The 18633-nt window shown below is 40.7% G+C and overlaps 1 protein-coding gene and 1 non-coding gene across 2 annotated transcripts in view; both read right to left on the reverse strand.

The window, feature by feature from the left end:
- The window catches only part of ERC2 (ELKS/RAB6-interacting/CAST family member 2), an 823240-nt gene that overhangs the window by 266483 nt on the left and 538124 nt on the right, over window positions 1–18633 (reverse strand). The window lies entirely within an intron of this gene.
- On the reverse strand, window positions 7543–7659 carry LOC112400646 (U5 spliceosomal RNA). The gene has a single exon (XR_003003447.1). It is a non-coding gene; the product is annotated as a U5 spliceosomal RNA (small nuclear RNA).

Raw genomic sequence — 18633 nt, forward strand, 5'->3', positions numbered from 1 at the left:
AAACACACAAGGCAAACTATATATATGAAAACTCAAAAAAAAAAAAAAAAAGAAGGTTCTGAAGAATCTCAGGGCAGGACAGGAATAAAGATGCAGATGTAGAGAATGGACCTGAGGACACAGGGAGAGGGAAGGGTAAGCTGGGACGAAGTGAGAGAGTGGCATGGACTTATATATACTACCAAATGTAAAATAGATAGCTAGTGGGAAACAGCCACATAGCACAAGGAGATCAGCTCGGTGCTCTGTGATCACCTAGAGGGGTGCGATAGGGAGGGTAGGAGGGAGACGCAAGAGGGAGGAGATATAGGGATATATGTATATGTATAGGTGATTCACTTTGTTATAAAGCAGAAACTAACGCACCATTATAAAGCAATTACACTCCAATAAAGACGTTAAAAAACAAAATCATCTCCACAACCGCCATTACCACCATCATCGTCGTTGTTATCTCCATCATCAGCACCATCATTACCTTCAACATTACCATCACCACAACCAAGACTATCATCACTGGGGTCATCATCACCACCACCACCATCATCACCATATCTCCCATTTAATAAGTCCTTACTTAGTTCTTTTTACCCATGTCCCTAAGATACTTTCACTCCTTTACCCATTGATCTTCTATCAATCTTTAAACTTAGTTTAAATATCACTCCTCAGAGTTCTCCCCACCTCACAGGCTAAATGAATTGCTCTCTCACCTCTGTGGAACCACTGAAAAAGTCCTTTGTACATGTCTACGTTATAATACAATGTACTAGTTATGCAACCCTCTCTCCCTGCTTTCAGCTCCTAGCACTGAGTCAGGTAGATTTTACAACACTGTGCAGAGCCCCCCTTTTAATAGCTTTATTGAGATATAATTCACATATCACACAATTCACCCATTTAAAGTGTACAAGTAAATGAGTTTTAGTATATTCAGTTGTGAACCCATCACCACAATCAAATTTTAGAAAATTTGCATTACCCCAACAGAACTCCATACCATTAGCAGTCATCCTACACTTCTTCCCCCCAGCCCTAGGCAACCACTCATCTATTTTCAGTCTCTGTACATTTGCCTATTTGCATATAAAATGGATCAAACAATATGTGGTCTTTTGCGACTGGCTCTTTTTACTTAGCATGATGTTTTCAAGGTTCTTACATGTTGAAGACTCTATCAGTAATTCATTTCTTTTTATTGTCAAATAACAGATCATATATGAATATACCTCACTTTGTGTATCCATTTATCATCAATTCATCCATTTGGGTTGCTTCTACCTTTTGGCTATTATTCATAATCCAGCTGAAACATTCATGTACAAGTTTTTGTGTGGATATATGTTTTCATTTCCTTTCGGTATGTACCTAGGAGTGGAATTGCTGTTTCACATGAGAACTCTGTGTTTAACATTCCAGAGAACTACCAAACTGTGTTTCCAAAGTGGCCACACCACTTTACAAGCTCATCGTCAATGTATGAGGGTTCCAGTTTCTCCACATCATTATCAACACTTGTTGTCTGTCTTTTTTCTTACAGCCATCCTAGTGGGTGTGGTGTCTCATTGTGGTTTTGATTTATATTTATTTATATTTCCCTAAAGACTAAAGATAGTGAGCATCTTTTCATGTACTTATAGGCCATTTGTATATCTTCTTTGGAGAAATGTCTATTCAAATCCTTTGCCTTTTTAAAATTGAGTTACTTGAATTTTTATTGTTGGGTTGTAAGAGTTCTTTATATATTCTGGATGCAAGTTCTTTTCCAGATATGTTTGCAAATATTTTCTCCCATTTTGTGGATTGCCTTTTCTTGATAGTGTCATTTGAAGCACAAAAGTATTTAATTTTGATGAAGTCCAATTTATTTTTTTCTTTAGTTGTCTATGCTTTTGGTGTCATATCTAAAAAGGCTCTGTCTACCCCAAGGTCACAAAGATTTATACCTATGTTTTATTGTAGGAGTGTTAATAGTTATAATGCTTACATTTAGGTCTGTGATCCATATTGAGTTAATTCTTGTATACAGCATGAGAGAGCCCTTTACATAGCTTCAAGTTTTCAGAAATAGATAGTCCACACATTTTTATGTATATCTCATATACACATTTAGCAATAGTTTCTTCTTCAATTGCAACAATACTCAAGTATGCTTTATCATGAGTATTTCAGAGAGAAACCTGGTATTCAAGATGTCCTGAGAATTTTACACAGGAAGAATCTAGAGAAGTTAAAAAGACTATTTATCATCAAGATACTGTCAATCTTGATAAATTTTTTGAAATTTTGATTTTATACTGTCCTGTGATATTCTTCATTGCCTTAAATGATTTCTATAATCTGAATATTGAAATTCAATAGGTGTTTATGGTTTCTTGGGTTTTGGTGTCATTTCTTCTTCTTCCCTCCCTCCTTCCTTCCATCCCTCCCTCCTTCCTTCCATCCCTCCCTCCTTCCCTTGGTTTCTCCCTTCTTCCCTTCCTTCCTTTTCCTTCCTTCCTTCCTCTTTTCTTCTTTTGTCCCTGCCTCCCTGGTCAATTCCTTTCCTCCCTTCTTTTCTAAGTTCTTTCCTAACTACTGTTCTCCCTTATTTACCTATTAATTTCCTTTCTTAATTCTCCTCTTAACTGAAGTGTAAGCTCACTGAAAGCATCTGCTGTAGGTCTTAGTCATTTTCATAGCCCTTTACCAGCCACCACCATCCCACTGCCCAAACACAGTGCCAAGAATTGAGCCTGGCATGTGGTAGGTAGGTACTCAGTAAGTGTTTTATGATTTGATTTGAGTAGTTAAACCCTGTCCATAGTTCCTAACCAAACTATAAGGATTCCCTTCTCCCACAGTGACTGTATATGCACTATTCCTACCATTTTCAATTTTGCAAAGAAATTTATACTAACTGGAGAATGAGAAGCATTACTCCATGTAAATGAAAAAGATTGAGAGAAAACAGTAACAGTACAATCATGACTATGCAAAATGTATGCAAGGAAAAAGAGACTAGAAAAAAAAATCAGAATGTCAACTCTTTTTCTTGGGTAAATGCTTTCTTCTTGCTGCTAGTCAGTATTCTTATAATATGCACATTTAATTTCTGTTTTTAAAAAGAGAAGTCTCTTTCAAAATAAGTAGTACTTATACTTGATTTTTCAGATATGAAAAGAGATGTAACTTCACTGCTATTAGTCACTTGAAAATGTTATACAAGAAGAAAGCATTTTTATAATTACAAAGCTTTACACAAATATAATTTATTAGTCTTATCTTGAATAATAATAACACAATGAATCTACATCATCCAAACCATTATACTGTTTAAAATATGTAGCAATCACAGAATTTCTGATTTATTACAGATAATTATCTATATTCAGTTGACCCTTCCATGATGATAACATATATCCTCGTCTTCTCTCCTGCCTTACTGACCCTGTGTACATTTCAACATATTAAAGATGAATTTAGTGGTTCCTTAATCTATAAATGAAGTAGCCTCTATACCTCCTCTGGGTTTTATCAGAAAGCGTGAGTAATGTGTGTGTGGTCTGTACACAAATACACGTGCACAATGAAGCCCTGCATCTCCAACAGGCAGGCTTTGCCCCTGCAGGTGCGGCAAGCTGGGGATAATATAACCTGTGTCTAAGATGCAGGAACATTTGCTGCATTCCTGGAAATGGTTTGTTGGTTGGATTTAAGAACCCTGGAGCCTGTAGTTGATCAGTTCTGCTCTGGCCCAAGGAAATGACGCTAAGACAGTTCAGGAGACAAGTGCATAATTCAGTCAGTTTACAAAGACAGAAAACAAAAGCAATCCCTGGCAACAGAAGAAGCCAGCTCTCCTTCTCTCCCATCTGATTTTGGAGAGCACTTGCCCTGTGGACTTTGACATCAGAGGCTGAGGCTCTCCTGGTCTTCCACTGGCTGCTGCTTAATAAAAACACTATCCCATTTTGATCATCATTAATTCCTCAGTTAATAAAGCTTAAAGAAGAAAGCATGTTTTCGAGATGTTAAGGGGTAGAGGCTCAATCTGGCTGAGGTCCGCCTTGGCAGGAATCAACTCTTTTCTTCCTAAGGTTTTATATTCTTTTGGTAAATTTTTTGTATTATTTCAAATATTAAAATAATAAAACATTTGGTTATGCGATGGAAAGTGGTTCAAGTTTGCTGCCACAGAGTTTCATGTACACACTTTTAGGTGCATTAAACAGCAAACTCCAAGCTGGAGTTTTAAATATTTTCCATGCTCAATATCTCCCTGAAAAATTCCAGACCAGTTCTGGGAACCCCTTTCATTGTGTACCTTATTTTTTTAAAAATCCTTTCTTATTATAAACATATAAATTATTTCCAACAACATCATGAAGGAAAGGTAATGCTGAAAATTTCATATTCAATTACAGTTGACCAACGTGAATGTAAACAATGTTACTATACATTGTGGAGATAGCATCTCTAATGGCAGCTTGGGAAAAATGACTTGAGTTAGTAGCCAACTTTCAATGGCCACATGTCAAGAAGAATGTGAGAATGGAGGGAAAAGGGGCTCTAACCTACTTGGAGGGGAAACTGTTTGTTTTAAGGCAAAGATAAGGTTAGGAGTCAAGGATGATGTGGTAGAAGGTTAGCTATTATTGCATACTTCTGGGGGTGACATTTTTGATCCCCTTCCCCATGTAAGTGGCCATTTTTCAGCAGAAGCTTCCAGAGCTGTTTTGGGCTTTTAGCAGGACCCAATCTATTTAATCACTGCATTATTTTAGTTGGCCATTTAAATTTTGTATTTGATAGTAAGTCCCATATGAAACACTCCTCCTATCCCCCTTCATTACCTGGCTCACTTCTCTCACCCATTAGGTCTCATATCAGCCATTCATTCCTCCTGGAAGCTTCCCTAAACCTTCATACTTCTTTCCAATCTGGATTAGATGTCCCAATACCCCCCAGAACCTTCCTTATCAGAGTACTTACTCCATCTTCCTCATTAGTGCATGAGCTTCACTAGGTAGGGACCACGTCACCAGGGTCAGACTCAGTGCCCTGTCCATAGAAAGTGCCCAGTGACTAACTGTGGAATACACAAAAAAATAATCCACAGAATTTCGAATGGAGATGGGTTAGAATACTGAGGGTCCTGTAAACCTGTTACAAGAAGAGAAATAAGAACTGGATACTTTGGAGATGAGAAGATTCTACAGCATGGAGGATACTGGGGACAGGACAAGACAGGAGAACAGCCTTAAATACTCAAGAATTATAAAGAAGGACTAAGTGCTTAAGCAGCCTCAAAAAGCAAAATGTAAAAGAATAAAAAAAGCAAGAGGGTGAAATGATGAAGAAAGTTATTACAGTACAACAAAAGGCAAACATTCAAGGGAGGGTTCTCTGAAGAGAGAACACTGAGGAGTAGATTTATTAAGAGTTACTAAGTATCAGATCTATCCTAAGTGTTTTACATGTATTAACTCATTTAATCATCAGAGAAACTCCACAGGCAAGGTAACGTCATTTATACACTTGTCAATGTCACAGTGCCAGTAGAGTAAGCGGCAAGGCAGAGATTTAAATCCAAGTCATCTTTCCCCTCAAAGCCCAGGTCCTTGACCCTTGTGCTAATGTATTCCTCGTCAATCCTGGTGCCAGGTAGAGGTTAAAGGACCCCTTCTCAGAGATGCTGTTGAGGAGTTTAGGGAACAACACCAGATGAGAGGACAGGCTGGTGATATGAAACACTAAGTTCCCATGATGACACTAACTGTCACCATGAAGTCTTGCTTGGCTCAAGGCTAACTGTCAACGAAAATGTGATGGATATAAAGTCTGTTGTGGTGTGAGACCCTAGCCTTCACATTTCCCTATCCTTCTGGGACAACTCTCTCCACCTTCTACTGCAACCAGGGTGAGACTGCTGCCCAAGTCCCTGGCCCACATGTTATGCCTTCTTGAATCATTCCCCTGTAGAGTAACCAGATTTGAATACCAAGCCCAAGACAAAAATATGGTTCAACCAGAAGATATCCCATGGTAACCTAGTCGAGGGAGAGAAGGGCAAAGATGATATTTGGATATGGAAACCATTCTATTGCTCCCTCAAATCACCAAGGTTGGTTGTACAAAAGACATTCAGATAATGAAGACATCAAGACTAGAGTTAAGGTCTGGGAAAATGGGGACTATGTCTGAGCCGTGACTAGGTCAGCATCTAGGGCAGTGGGCGGAACCTAGTTATTGCTCAGTGAATTATGATTGAATTAATTAATGACCAAATGCTCTAGAGCAACTACAGAAAAAAAATTTTCCCAATGAAATGGAGCTTCTGGAGGCAAGCACATGTCATCAATAACAAAAACAGTGCAAGAAGCAAAATGGTTATGTTCAGTCTTCAGCAGAGATTCAGGAGTTTAATCTTATTACAAAGAAAGCTTAACCTCAGTTACATTCCCTGCAGAAAAGCTACCATTAATCAATACCCAAGAAACCTTAGGCATAGAAGATGCGACCAATCATCAGTTCATGGTCACACTTTGGAAGTTGTTGTTTGTTTTCTTTCTTCAAAAAACCTGAAGAGTTACCATGCAGTCAAGAAGTTGAAAAGAGACAAGATCAAGAAAGGCCTACCCTTCCAGTCATGTGTACAAATGTCCATAATCACCAAAAGATAACAAAAACTCTACCCATGATGTAATCACATCAGTCCTGGGAACACTGAGACTTAGGCATAAGCCAGGGTGAATAGAGCCGAAAATCAACTGAAGAATGTGTCAAGTGTTGTAAATCTTTCTGATTTCCCTATATAATACCACTAAATGGTCCATTTTGCTGCTTTATAACAACATTTAAAAAAAAAATTAGAACCTAAGCCTCTCACATTTGGGTCCCAGTGGGTTTCAACCTTATGGGGGAAAGCCTTTGTTAGAAGTGTTCTCCACCTTGACGTGTTTGTAATTTGGTGTCACAAATGTTTATCTGAAAAAAGAATGTTTATATTGAAATATTTATGAATGAAATGATATAATGTCTGGGATTTGCTTCAGAATAACCCAGGGATAGAAGTGGGGAAATGTGGGATAGGAAGGAAACAGTACTGGCAATGACTTGAATAATTGCTGAAGTTGGGTGAAGGGTATGTGGAGTTTCATTTTACTTTTGTATGTAATAGACATTTTTATAAAAAGGTTTAGCAGTAATTTACCCAAACCCATTGAGCCATCAATTAGAAAAGAGATGATTCTCACAGGAGTATGCCTCTCTGTCCTATGGAAGCACCCCCTGCTTTAAAGAAAGACAAAACCAGCGCTCATCAATATTAGACTTAGATCTCATTTTGGTGTTTCTCCCCAGATACCCGCATGGGTCCTACATTAAAAGGCAGGCTTCTCAAGGTACTTTTTAAAAAATATTCTTTAGTAGGGAACTTTCAATTAACCAAAATTCTTTAAAATTCTCTTCTCTAAACTAACACACCATTGTAAAGCAATTATACCCCAATAAAGATGTTAAAAAAAATCTCTTCTCTAAATATAGGCATTTGATAAATTCATCATTCTAAATGAGAAGCTTATCTAACTTCAATATATTCTTCATTGAAAGGCCTTCTCCATAGAAATCTTTAGTAAAAGGTGAAAGACTTATTCGGTCTGAAAAGAAACAAAGAGTATGAAACACCTCCTAAGAAATGAAAGTATCCACAGGGGAGTTGGGAGTCAAGGTGGCCATGTGGGAAGATGCAGAGTTAGCAGTTCCACACAACTAAGGCGCCTGCTGGCTGCTAGTGGGGGGACTCTGATACCAAAGGAGACGGAACCCCAAAGTGAACCACTAGGATGTAAGGGGACTGATGGGGGAGGAGAAGTGGAGGCCAGACAGGATCGGCGCCCCTGAGGCAGGGAAGATCAGGAGAGGCAGGCAGGAGGGACTCTCTGGGAAGAGCAGGAGAGAAGCAGAGGGTGACTGCCCTGCTCACTCGGTCTGGGGAGCCTGCTGAGCTCCCAGGCCAGTCCCCTGCCCTCCAAAGCTCCCTCCAAGCCACATAGGGCCTTGGGGGCATAGGAGGGAGGCCGGGGAGATCAGGAGAGGCAGGCAGGAGAGGCCCTCCCAGACAGGAGGAACAGGAAAGGAGAGGAGGACATTTTCCCCACCCACTCGAGTCCCGGAAGCCTGCTGGACTCACAGGTGACAGCCCCTGCCCTCTGAGACCAGGGGTGGGGGGCATGCCTGGGCCCCTTCTGTTCCTTGAGCCTAAGCCCCACCCCCTACAGCCCCCAGTGCCTTTTCCAGCCCTGCGGGTCCTGAGCATTGGCGCTGCCCACCACCCAAAGCTTGCCCTTGCTTAGGCCCCGCCCCCTCCACAGCCAAGGCCTTCCCCCCGCCCCCTTTTTTTTTTCTTTTCCCTCCTCCTCTTTTTCACTATTATGGTACTCATGTACCTTCCAGTTGTTGATTCATCTATATTTTTATTTTTACATCCTTTCTAACATATCTGTTAGTTTCCTAGTCTAATTTTACTTTGTTATTTTTCTGTTTTATTTTTTTGCCACCACAGGCAGCTTGCGGGATCTTGGTTCACGAGCCCTGAGTCAGGCAAAAGCTCCTTCAGTGGGAGCTCCAAGTCCAAACCACTAGATTAACAGAGAACCTCAGACCCCATGGAATATTCATCAGAATGAGGTCTCACAAATTCCTCATCTCAGCACCAAGACCCAGCTCTACCCAATAGCCTACAAACCCCAGTGTTAGAAGCCTCAGGCCAAACAACCAGTAAGACAAGAAAACAATCCCACTCATTAAAAAAAAAAAATAAGAGGTGGCGAAAAAATATGTCACAGATGAAGGAACAAGGTAAAAATCTACAAGAACAAATAAATGAAGAGGAAATAGGCAATCTACCTGAAAAAGAATTCAGAGTAATGATAGTAAAGATGATCCAGAATCTCAGAAATAGAATGGAGGCACAGATTGAGAAAATACAAGAAATGATTAACAAAGATCTAGAAGAACTAAAGGACAAACAAACAGAGATGAACAACACAATAACTGAAATGAAAAATACACTAGAAGGAATCAATAACAGAATAACTGAGGCAGAAGAACAAATAAGTGAGCTGGAAGACAAATGGTGGAAACAACTGCCAAGGAGCAGAATAAAGAAAACAGAATGATAAGAATTGAAGACAATCTCAGAGACCTGTGGGACAACATTAAATGCACCAAGGTTCGAATTATATGGGTCCCAGAAGAAGAAGAGAAAAAGAAAGGGTCTGAGAAAATATGTGAAGAGATTATAGTTGAAAACTTCCCTAACACGGGGAAGGAAATAGTCTCCCAAGTCCAGGAAGCACAGAGAGTCCCATACAGGATAAACCCAAGGGAAAACACACCAAGACACATATTAATCAAACTAACAAAAATTAAATTCAAAGAAAAAATATTAAAAGCAGCAAGGGAAAAACAAAAAATAACGTAAAAAGGAATCCCCATAAGGTCATCAGCTGATTTTCCAGCAGAAGCTCTGCAGGCCAGAAGGAAGTGGCAGGATATACTTAAACTGATGAAAGAGAAAAACTTACAACCAAAATTACTTTACCCACCAAGGATCTCATTCAGATTCAACAGAGAAGTCAAAAGCTTTTCAGACAAACAAAAGCTAAGAGAATTCAGCACCACCAAACCAGCTTTGCAACAAATCCTAAAGGAACTTCTCTAACCGGGAAACACAAGAGAAGAAAAAGATACACAAAAACAAAACCAAAACAATTAAGAAAATGGTAATGGGAACACACATATTGATAATAACCTTGAATGTAAATGGATTAAATGCCCCAACCAAAAGACACAGACTGGCTGAATGGATACAAAAACAAGACCCATATATATGTTGTCCACAAGAGACCCACTTCAGACCTAGGGACACATATAGACTGAAAGTGAAGGGACAGAAAAAGACATTCCATGCAGACAGAAATGAAAAGAAAGCTGGAGCAGCAATTCTCGTATCATATAAAATAGACTTTAAAATAAAGACTGTTACAAGAGATAAGGAGCGACACTACAAAATGATCAAAGGATCAATCCAAGAAGAAGACATAACAACTATAAATGTTTATGCACCCAACATAGGAGCACCTCAATACATAAGGCAAATGCTAACAACCATGAAAGGAGAAATCAACAGTAACACAATAAGAGTAAGGGACTTTAACACCCCACTTTCACCAATGGACAGATCATCCAAAATGAAAATAATTAAGGAAACACAAGCTTTAAATGGTACATTAAACAGGATGGACTTAATCGATACTTATAGGACACTCCATCCAAAAAAAACAGAATACACTTTCTTCTCAAGGGCTCACGGAACATTCTCCAGGATAGATCACATCTTGGGTCACAAACCAAACCTCGGAAAATTTAAGGAAATTGAAATCACATCAAGCATCTTTTCTGACCACAACGCAATGAGACTGGAAATCAATTACAGGAAAAAACTGTAAAAAACTGTAAAAAACACAAATACATGGATGTTAAACAGTGTGATACTAAATAACCAAGAGATCACTGAAGAAATCAGAGGAAATTAAAAATTACATAGAAACAAATGACAATGGAAACACGATGACCCAATACCCATGGGATGCAGCAAAAGCAGTTCTAAGAGGGAAGTTTATAGCAATACAATCTCACCTCAAGAAACAAGAAAAATCTCAAATAAACAATCTAACCTGACACTTAAAACAACTAGAGACAGAAGAGCAAAGAAAACCCAAAGTCAGGAAAAGGAAAGAAATGATAAAGATCAGAGCAGAAAAAAATGAAATAGAAATGAAGAAAACAATACCAAAGATCAATAAAACTAAAAGCTGACTCTTTGAGAAGATAAACCCTTAGCCAGACTCATCAAGAAAAAAAGGGAGAAGACAAAAATCAATAAAATTAGAAATGAAAAAGGAGAAATCACAACTGACACCACAGAAATACAAAGAATTATAAGAGACTACTACAAACAACTCTATGCCAATAAAATGGAGAACCACAAAGAAATGGACAAATTCTTGGAAAGGTACAATTTTCCAAGACTGAACCAGGAAGAATTAGAAAATATAAACAGACCTATCACGAGCAATGAAATTGAAACTGTAATTTAAAAACTTCCAACAAACAAAACTCCAGGACCAGATGGCTTCACAGGCGAATTCTATCAAATATTTAGAGAAGAGGTAACACTGATCCTTCTCAAATTCTTCCAAACAACTGCAGAGGGAGAAACAGTCCCAAATTCATTCTACAAAGCCACCATCACCCTGATACAAAAACTAGAAAAAGATACTACAAAAAAAGAAAATTATAGGCCAATATTACTGATGAGCATAGACGCAAAAATCCTGCACAAAATACTAGCAAAGAGAATCCAACAGCAGATTAAAAGGATCATACACCATGATCAAGTGGGATTTATCCCAGGGATGCAAGGATTCTTCAATACATGCAAATCAGTCAATGTGATACACCACATTAACAAATTAAGGAATAAAAACCATATGATCACCTCGATACAGAAAAAGCTTTCGACAAAATTCAACACCCATTTATGATAAACACTCTTTAGAAAACGGGCATGGGGACCCACCTCAACATAATAAAGGCCATATATGACAAACCCACAGCAAGCATCATACACAATGGTGAAAAACTGAAAGCATTTCCACTAAGATCAGGAACAAGACAAGGATGTCCACTCTCGCCACTCTTATTCAACATAGTTTTCGAAGTCCTAGCCACAGCAATCAGAGAAGAAAAAGAAAGAAAAGGAATACAAATTGGAAAATAAGAAGTAAAACTGTCACTGTTTGCCGATGACATGATACTATACATAGAAAATCCTAAAGATGCCACCAGAAAACTACTAGAACTAATCAATGAATTTGGTAATGTTGCAAGATAGATAATTAATGCACAGAAATCTCAGGCATTCCTACACACCAACAACGAAAAATCAGAAAGAGAAATTAAGGAAACACTCCTATGTACCATTGCAATAAAAAGAATAAAATACCTAGGAATAAACCTGCCTAAGGAGGCAAAAGACTTGCACTCAGAAAACTATAAAACACTGATGAAAGAAATCAAAGATGACATAAACAGATGGAGACATATACTATGTTCTTGGATTGGAAGAATCAATATTGTGAAAATGACTATACTGCCCAAAGCAATCCACAAATTCAATGCAATCCCTATCAAACTACCAGTGGCATTCTTCACAGAATTAGAACAAAAAATCTTACAATTCATATGGAAACACAAAAGACCCTGAATAATCAAAGCAATCTTCAGAAAGAAAAATGGAGTTGGAGAAATCAGGCTCCTTGACTTCAAGCTATACCACAAAGCTACAGTAATCAAGACAATGTGGTACTGGCACAAAAACAGAAATACAGATTAATGGTACAGGATAGAATGCCCAGAGATAAACCCATGCACCTATGGGCACCTAATTTACAACAAAGGAGGCAAGAACATACAATGGAGAAAAGACAGCCTCTTCAATAAGTGGTACTGGGAAAACTGGACAGGTACATGTAAAAGAATGAAATTAGAACACTACCTAACACCATACACACAAAAAAACTACAAATGGATTACAGACCTAGATGTAAGGCCAGACACTATCAAATTCTTAGAGGAAAACATAGGCAGAACACTCTATGACATAAATCACAGCAAGATCCTTTTTGAACCACCTCCTAGAGAAATGGAAATAAAAACAAAAATAAACAAACGGGACCTAATGAAACTTAAAAGCTTTTGCACAGCAAAGGAAACCATAAACAAGATGAAAAGACAACCCTCAGAATGGGAGAAAATGAAGCAATTGACAAAGGATTAATCTCCAAAATATACAAGCAGATCAAAAAAACAAAGAACCCAATCCAAAAATGGGCAGAAGACCTAAATAGACATTTCTCCAAAGAAGATATACACATTGCCAACAAACACATGAAAGGATGCTCAACATCACTAATCATTAGAGAAATGCAAATCAAAACTACAATGAGGTATCACCTCACGCCGGTCAGAATGGCCATCATCCAAAAATCTACAAGCAATAAATCCTGGAGAGGGTGTGGAGAAAATGGAACCCTCCTGCACTATTGGTGGGAATGTAAATTGATACACTCACTATGGAAAACAGTATGGAGGTTCCTTAAAAATAGAACTACCACATGACCCAGCAATCCTACTACTGGGCATATACCCTGAGAAAACCATAATTCAAAAAGAGACATGTACCACAATGTTCACTGCAGTACTGTTTACAATAGCCAGGACATGGAACCAACCTAAATGTACATCGACAGATGAATGGATAAAGAAGATGTGGCACATATATACAACGGAATATTACTCAGGCATAAAAAGAAACTAAATTGAGTTATTTGTAGTGAGGTGGATGGACCAAGAGTCTGTCATACAGAGTGAAGTCAGAAACACAAAAACAAATACTGTACACTAGTGCATACATATGTAAGCTAAAAAATTTTTTTAAATGGTACTGGGCTTCCCTGGTGGTGCGGTGGTTAAAAATCCGCCTGCCAATGCAGGGGACACGGGTTTGAGCCCTGGTCCAGGAAGATCCCACATGCCACAGAGCAACTAAGCCCGTGTGCCACATCTACTGAGCCTGCACTCTAGAGCGCACAACTACTGAGCCCACGTGCCACTGAAGCCCGCATACCTGGAGCCCATGCTCCGAAACAAAGAGAAGCCTCCGCAATGAGAAGCCCGCACACCGCAATGAAGAGTAGCCCCCTCTCTCCACAACTAGAGAAAGCCCACGCACAGCAACAAAGACCCAATGCAGCCAAAAATAAAATAAAATAAAAATAAATAAAGTAAGAAACAATGGTACTGATGAACCTAGTTGCAGGGCAGGAATAAAGAGGCAGACATAGAAAATGGACTTGATGACATGTGGTGGGAGGGGGAAGCTGGGGTGAAATTAGAGTAGCATCGACATATATACACTACCGAATGTAAAATAGTTGGCTGGTGGGAAGCATCAACATAGCACAGGGAGATCGGCTCAGTGCTTTGCGATGACCTAGAGGGATGGGATAGGGAGGATTGGAGGGAAGCTCAAGAGGGAGGGGATATGGGGTCATGTGTGTGCCTATGGCTGATTCGCTTTGTTGTGCCACAGAAACTAACACAGTATTGTGAAGCAATTATACTCCAATAAAGATTTAAAAAAAAAAACAAAGAAAGAAAGTATCCACAGGAAAGTTTTGGAGCTATTTAGGAAACCGTTGTTCCAGAAACATAAGATTACAGGCAATGCCCGAACATGAGAGTAGATTACAGAAAGTTCACATTGAAATCAGTTGCATAGAACTGAAGAGTGAGTCTATGTCCCCAAAGAAAATGTCCTTGAATTATAGACAATTATCTAGGCTACCTACTAAAGACTAAAGATGGATGACACTGTTAAGTAGTGGGAAGGCTTCTTTCTAAGATTTATGAATCTACCTGGTCTAGGGCCGCCTGCCTCCAGAGGGCAGAAGGCCTATGTGCAGGGCATGGGCCAGTTTAAAACTTTACTAGTGCCACTAACGTTGGCTCAAGGCTCATAGTATTCCAGGAAGGAGGTAGGCTGCTGGTCCAAGGTGAGAAACTGTAAATGTATGCAGGCTAGGAGTAGACCAGCACTTCTCAACCAAGGGTGATTTTGCCTTCAAAGAGGACTTCTGGAAATATCTGGAGACATTTTTGATTGTCACAAGTGGAGGACGGGGACTGTTCCTGGCACCTAGTAGGTAAAGGCCAGGGATGCTACTAAACATAGGACACCTCCTGCAAAAAAGAATTTACCAGCCCAGTGTCAGTAGCGTTGCTGTTGAGAACCCCTGGACTAGAGCAATACTTGCCACAACAATTCCCTCACAGCCCCCCTGCGTGGAGGCACGAAAGTGTTCAGGGGAGAAGAACACAGAGCTGGCAGGAAGAAGGGAAAGAGAGGGGCGCCTGTCTCTACCACTCCTATAGCCAATCTAAACCCAGTCCTGTAAATTCAGCTCCCTGCGGGTCTCTTGAAATCTTCCACTCCTCTCCATCTCCACTGCCACCATCCTAGGACAAGCTCTCCCTACCCGAGAGACTGCAGCAGCTTCCCAAGTAGTATGCCCACATCCAAAACTATCCTCCACACAAAAGCATCTGTATGGTGTGGTGGTCACGCATGTGGCCAGACTACTTGACAATGCTGAGAGGTTCAAATCCCACTTTTGCTACGTGACCTTGGGCTAGTTATTTAACCTCTTTGTGCCTCTGTTTCCTCAAAAGTAAAATGAGGATGACAACAGTACTTATCCTAGAGAATGTTGTGAAGATATTGTTTATATGTTCAAAGCTCTTCAAAAGTTTCTGGCACATGGAAAGTAGACTGTAATTGCTTTTTATTATTTCCAAATCATAATCTGATCATGTGACTTCACCCCAATGGGTTTCTGTTCTTAGGGTAAGTACCAACTATCTGACCATGGCCCCTAAGGTCCTGGGTAGTCTGGCCTCTGCCATCCCTCTAACTTCAATCAACCCTGCTTTCCCCCTTTGTCTCTGTGCTTCAGCCACACAGGCCTCCTGTGGGTTAATGGAGGGCATGTTTCTCCCTTCTGCCACAGGGCCTTTGCACAGGCAGTCTCCTCCTCTAGAATGTACTCCCCAACCTGACTCCACTCACCATCCCTGGCTCTTCATTTAATGAACTCTCATCCAACACATCATGTCTTATCTTCAGGGAGCCCTTCTACTACCTTTAGGACGCTCTCATGGCCCCAGAGACATTTCCTTTTTTGCACACTTTTCCCAGCTGTAATTCTACATTCAGATTTCTAATCCTATAATTGGACATCAGATTGTTCATTCATTCTCTCAATAAATAACTGACTTCCTGGATGATTTGTTTTATGAATGAGTCAGTGACTGAACAGGCGACTGGATCAATGAGTAGGCGTGCTGAGCTTGCACCTCAGGCTGAAGTGCCACATTAGAGCAGTTGCTGACCAAAGATGCAACGCCCTCAGCTTTATGGGAACCCCAAATGCCCTGAGCTTGGATCTAAGGATGTTACCCATGGCCTGGAGGCAGCTGACTTGCGCTCTAGCCCAGGACCTCTAGAATGCTCTCTTTCCTCCCATCTCAAGAAATTCTTCCTTGTTCAGTCAAACCAACTTCCCTAAGCCTAAAGAATAAGGGAGGAATATTTTTTCCTTGTATATGGCGGGAGCAGGGGGCTATTTTCATTAGTCCTAAGACTGAGGCTGACTCTGGGAATGTCAGCTTCACATCTTTCTGGGGTCAGGGCAGCAGCAGTCATTCATGTTCAAAGGTCATTTGAAAAGCAACTGTTTTTTTTAAAAAAATCACAGAATGACAGTTTCGTTTTAGTGTTTTGACTGTAGCGTCAAGCAATCTGCTTCTTTTTCCAAAATTACTTACTATGGGAAATGTAAACATTTTTTAACAATGCTTTCTCAAATCATCCTAACAAATCTCACACACGTGACCACAGCCTATGGCCTTCCCCACTGTACTGGTCTGGGTTTGGCCGGAAACAGAATTCACCACAGATGAGTCCACTGAGGAGAGTTCAATGAAAGTTCAATGAAAGGACTACAGAGGAGCGGTGGGCAGGGTTCATAAAACAAACGCGTTGAGGCACCCAGAAACTGGCTCTTACTGCAGCCAGTAAGGGGTGGCTCTTACTGCAGCTCGGGCTGAGGGGGCAAAGGAAACATGAGTTAATCCCAGTGCCAGTGGGAACCATGGATGGGGCACTGCTAAGAGGAGCTACAGTCATGAGAGAAGTCCCTGCTGCCAGAGATGTGGCCCCAGTGCAAGCAGGGAACAGGGAGGAAATTCTCTAGCCTTTTTCTCTTCCCACCCTCCCATCTCCTGCAGTGCCTCCTATAGGCCCTGGACCCAACCAGAAGTCAGCCAGCAGAGGAACCCCAGCAATGCACTATACAGGGAGCAGCTTCCCAGGGCACAGTCTCCCCTCCCAAAGAATGGAAGGGAGAGCAGAGAATAACCACTTTGCATACCCAATCCCATATTGCCTTAGAATAAAACCTTAGAAATGCACTGAAGGGAAAGTTTTACAAGAAAACATCCAGAGATAGAGCCAGGAAGAGAAAGAAGCACCAAGCTCAGGGCTCATAAAGTGAACACACTGACACCATTTTCAAAACAGAACAGAAAGACAATTTAACTTTTATCATAACTGTGCTGGCACTAGCCACAGTGTACTCTGCAAATCTCTTCAACTAAGCGAAGGGTTGGGTGTGAGTAACAACAGATTCTCAAAGAAGTTGGCCAAAGCCTCCTGTAGGTTCAAATTAAGATCCCACGGATATTGGCTTAACCCAAAGATCAAGTCAAACACTGCATTTCAAAGTTCACCATCCCTTGGTTCCCAAATTCTGTGACTGGAAAACAAAAGAGCTTGGCAGTTCTTGACCGGCGGCTTGGCTTCAGCCTATAGTTCTCAATTGCTTTGCTCCTGAAGAACTGAGTGGCCTCCCCTCTACATCTCATTCTCTACGCAAGATTGCCAGAGCTGGCCCTTCCTCCACCCCGAAACATGCATGTGTGTGTCTCTCCCTGCCTGCCCCCACCCCCCGCTGCCTCTCTGTCTCTCTCTCTGTCTCTCTCTCTCTCTCACACATACACACACACACACACTCTCTCTCTCTCTCTCTCTCTCTCTCTCTTCTTCCCAGGGGCTCGGTCTGCCTCCTGCCCAACAGTCAAAATGAGAATCTAGCAAGACAACCATTATGTTGAGAAAATAAAGAAAATATTTTGACCCCTCTCACTTTATAGGGCACCAGGACAGGGGTAGGAAAGGGAGAGGAAAAAGGAAGAAGAGGAGAGAGAACATAAGGAAAAGGAAAGGAAAGGAGGAAGAGAGAAGAAAGAGGAGATTGGGTGGAAGAGAAGGCAGGGGTGGATAAGATCGGGGAAAGGAGGAAGAGGCAGCTAGCAAGAGTCAAATTTTCATCAGCATTCATTCATTCCTTTATCAAACTTTTATTAAGTACTTTCCAGGGACCAAGAACATCCAAAGCCCTCCCCACCTCCATGCTGTGCCTTGTCCTGTAAGTCTTCAGTGACTTGGAGCCTTTTGTTATGATGCCCTCTGTCACTGAGGCTGCAGATCTTGATGTTTCCCTTCTACATCCTCAGGGTTGAGGCTTCCCCTGATTAACAGCTACAGCATATTTTACCTTCACAAAGAAGATACTACAGGGAGGCAGAGAAGCCCTACAAGTTGGGATTTTCCCTGAGTCCTGCCCTTTGCAGTTCTGGCAGACAGCTGGCACCTGGGCCACAGTCTATTTCCCATTGATGCCCCTGCTCTGGAATACATTCTCCCAAGTACGGTCCTCATTTTTCTTCTATCCTTTTTTTCTCTAAATGACCATTGCAAAAAGTGGTTCCTAGGAGAAGACCTAACTACCTAGTGGGCTGTGATGAAAAAAGAACAAATGGAAAGGAGGGACAAAGGTAGAAAGTAAAAGGGGCATCAATTTATAGGGCTGGCTGGAGGACTGGCCAATTTCATACCCTTAATTT

The sequence above is a fragment of the Neophocaena asiaeorientalis genome, unplaced genomic scaffold, assembly GCF_003031525.2.
Source record: "Neophocaena asiaeorientalis asiaeorientalis breed wild unplaced genomic scaffold, Neophocaena_asiaeorientalis_V1.1 scaffold251, whole genome shotgun sequence".
In the NCBI taxonomy this organism is placed as follows: domain Eukaryota; kingdom Metazoa; phylum Chordata; class Mammalia; order Artiodactyla; family Phocoenidae; genus Neophocaena; species Neophocaena asiaeorientalis.